This window comes from Apteryx rowi, unplaced genomic scaffold (genome assembly GCF_003343035.1).
Source record: "Apteryx rowi isolate R43461 unplaced genomic scaffold, aptRow1 scaffold_62, whole genome shotgun sequence".
NCBI lineage: Eukaryota > Metazoa > Chordata > Aves > Apterygiformes > Apterygidae > Apteryx > Apteryx rowi.
The window spans coordinates 419,835-423,938 of record NW_020450894.1 but is presented as its reverse complement, the minus strand read 5'-3'; positions in this window follow the sequence as shown (position 1 = coordinate 423,938).

Sequence of the window (4,104 nt, the reverse complement as noted above, 5' to 3'; positions counted from 1 at the left end):
TCTGAAAACTACTTTACAACTAAATCACGTTACTTATCAGAACTGTTAATATAATTCCGTGAACGCCTCAAAGCATAAGACTTCACAGATGTCATATAGCTGCTATTATTGCTATCCCAAACTTTATGTCAGAAGTGAGAATAGCTTACATATGCTTTTGTTACTGAGAAAAGGTTGCAGACCTTGGGCATGTGACCAAAGAGGAAGGAAGGAGATACCACAAACCAGCTTGAACCCTTCACACACTGGTCTGCAGAAGTTACAGGTTGTGCCTTTGGCATCTCCTGTAAAATATATCATTCTGGCACAACCTTTTTCTGACAACTGCTTCCTCCTTTCCAGCCAATACCTGTTCTACCACAGCAGTCCTCAGCTGCTGCACAGCACTCACACTCCAATTTCCTCATTTCACTGTACATCCCTTTTCTCTATACAGGCAATAAATTCTTCCTCTTCTCTCTCACTTTATCCTCTGCAAAGATCTGTTTCTGTTTATGAACATTCGTAAGTCTAAATTCCCCAGGCTATGTTGTTATAATGGAGCTCCCTAGCTATCCAGCTGTAGTTATACATGAATAAATCCAACAACTAACCTCCAAGTGGAAAATCTGCAGGCCACATGTCTTTATAGTCTAACTGCAATCTTCCTGCAGATTTTTTGGAGTATGTTTTTTTTGTTTGTTTGTTTGTTTTTTACACTGGAAACACTTTCAAGTTTAAAGAAAGAGTAAAAATGCTAGGAAGATAGTGAAGTAACAGGCCAAAAAAAAAAAAAAGTCATTTCCTGTTTTATTTGGGGGATTTATGAATGTCTGTTTATGACAGCCAAAGGATGGTTGCGAGGTGCCATTTACTCCTCCTTAAAAATATATATATGATGTAAGAAAAAAATCACTTTTTTTTTGTCATAGGGCTTGCTAAAGGATTAGCAGATTGGATTAGCAACTTTTTCAGCATTCAGGTCAAGGCTGCTGAGCCATTAACTAAGAGCTTTTCTCCTAGTGCTTGTCCTGTAGCAAAATACAGGATTTTAAAAAGTAACTGAAATAGTTAACGTTACCCTTGCTCAAGTTTCAGACTTTCATTACTGTCATGTTCACATCTCACTTGTTCTTCTGCCATTCAGGGAATTCTCTACCAAATCAGGGAAGTAATAGCCACCACAGCAATTCTGCACAGAATCCATCTGAACACCATCTACAGACATTAAAGTTCAACTTAGGGAATTTTTTTTTTTTGGGGGGGGGAGGGGTGTCTTCTACATAGTTCTCTCATGTCCCAGATCCCTTTATAACAAATGAGTTTGGAATTATACATTGCAGCCATCACTTTCTTATTTTATTTAGTTTTCTTTTAAAATCTACCTAACCTAAGCTATCCTGCTTCTCTTAACCCTTATTTTTAAACAAGTCTCTTGTAAATGCAAACGTACATGATCTGTTTACATGACTATTCATAAGCAATATAAAAACAGCTGAATGAGACATATTCTGAACTTCCATCTATCTTCTTTTCCTTACCAGACTTCCACACAGGGAACAAAAAGTTTCTAAACCTTTCTAGTTGGCAATCTCTGCAATGTCTGCTTCTTGCCCAAACACTTGACCTTCTCGAGACTTGCCTGCATGAGCACAGCACACTGTGCTTGTGGCCTCTTGGGCAGTGAGGAGGTTAAATGCATGAAGTACATCAGGGGAAGGATGGAAACAACTATCAGGACCATGTTGCCACAACAGACACCTTTGCAGTCTGTCTTAGCTTTGCTCAGAGGAATTTGGGACTGTTCACAAGTCAGTCCAGGCCTCTCCGCCTCCATTGTTTAAATACCAGATTGGATTCACCAGAAAACATTGTCTAGATTAGACAGATACAAATGCCAGAGAAGCAAAGTATGCAAACAATCTGTCTAAATTTAGAAGGTACTAGTCAATATCTGTTTTATCAATGCTCCAAGTGAGATACTTATTTAGCTAGAAAATGTTATTTCCCAGCCATTGCTTCAATCCTTAGACCTTCAGACTGGCCTTCACCCTAAATTGTTTTTAGCTGCCTGTGTTTTCTGCTAGAAAGAGAATGCGTGTCAATGACAAATAAAGAAACTGTTCACCAGCAGTTTGAAAAGTCCATGTCCCCACAAGGTAGCACACAGGAATGCATTTGAGGAATGAGTGCAGTTTGCTGGGACCAAAATAGGGTTATGGACAGGAAGAGAAGGAGAATGGGAAAGAGATGGGCCTCCCCCAGTTTGAAAATCAGTATACAAATTGGAGGTGCCATGGCAAAATTTATCCTAGGATGCAGGATTTTAAAAGCCTAAGAACTACTACTTAGGGTATTACAAAGAAGGGAACTTCTTACATGGCACTTTGCACAGCGGGTCTCTTTATGTACTTCGTCTAATTGAAATTACCTGACTTTTCCCAGAAGGTAATGCAATAAGGAGAATGGTCACATGATAAATAGAGAATTGACAGAGATCAGACTGTGAATGAAATAGAAGAAAGAAAGTGGCAGTACAACTACCACCAGCACAGGCTATTTTAGGTATCTTCCATGACTATTTCCTTTACCTTAAAACACTTTCAATTCACTGACAGGTATGTTATTACTTACACATCTTGATTTGATCTATTTTTCTTACAATTCTAATATATTACATTGACAAGCACAAATGTATATTAATATTTTAAACTGATTTAGCAAATAGCCCAGTAGCTCTGTTAAACCCAGTTTAGCTACATTAAAGTCCATAGTTACTTTGTATTTTTATACTGCCAGTATTTTAATATAATTTGTCCAACACAATAAATAAAAAGGCCTTCTTTGAAATATCACACTAATGTCCTCATGTCCGATAAATAAAATGATCCCTGCCAAATTTGTGAGCAACCTGTATTTATTATTCTTTGCAGCTCCAAAGGATTCTTTAAAGAGCAACGTACTAATGTTGCTGACAAAAAAACAAATTAAAGATCTCCACTCATTAACTGTATGTTGTTACTGACTACCTCCTACAACAAAAGTATAAAGAAACATCAGGAGCTGTAATAAATGCCTACATAGCAATGAATTGCTTTTCCCAGTGATCGTCAAACAGTAAGTTACCACCTGCTTGACCCAAAGTGTCTTTTTCTTTGACTCCAAACAATGTCCAGGCAGTGCAAAAAGTCATGTGAAGAATTTAAACACTCAACTCTTACTTAAGAGTGAGTTATTCGCTACTTACAGAACTATAGTTACTGTCATGCATACATTTTGCAGAACTGAAAATCAAACATTTTTCCAACGTCATCTTAATGTTGATGCAGTAAAAGAAAATGAATCCTTTTCTTCTTCTACAAGGAACCAAAACCAAGATGAACTGCTACTTTATTCCGCTGGGCAAAAAAGTCTCATTCTACTTCTATAAATGCAGAAAGAAGACCAATACATTTCTGCAGCCCATTTATGATAGGTATTCAGGTAAGTTAGAGCAGTAAAAGCGATCAGAGACAAACCGATGGACTGTTCCTGGCTTCAGGTTAGACTCAAGTGAAATTGTGGAACACAGCGTGATTTTGAATTAAACTACGTTTCCCTCTAAGCCTCTTAGAAAGTGAATCCCCAAAGGGTTTGCGAACCACGGCGTGTTTGAAATGAAGGCGTCCAAAGCCGGGTGAGTTTTGTACCGTGTGGGATTTCAAAACGAAAGCTTCAAATAGCACGGTCTCTGAAGGAGTTCTGCACCTCCCGTGATTTCCATTTTAGCTTTTAAAGATCCCCGTGAAACCATACACTGCGGGACACCACCACAGACAAGACGCTGCCAAAGTCCCGCCGTTCCCCCATCACCACCACCGCAGCAGCGCAGCGCGCCGCGGCGCCCCGGGCGGCGGCGGCGGAGGCCGTTAGCGGCCGTTGGCGGCCGTTGGGCAAGGCGGGCGCGACTCGCGACGCCCCCGCGGCACGGGGCAGCGCGGCCGCTGCCTCAGGGCGGGAGCGCTGAGGAAAAACGAAAGTGAAGGGCGGGCAGGCGGGCGGCGGGGAGGGCGCAGGGGCTCCCCAGTGCCGGCGGCGGCGGCAGCGCCGCGCCGCTGCCGGGCGGGGGCAGGCAGACGGGTGGGT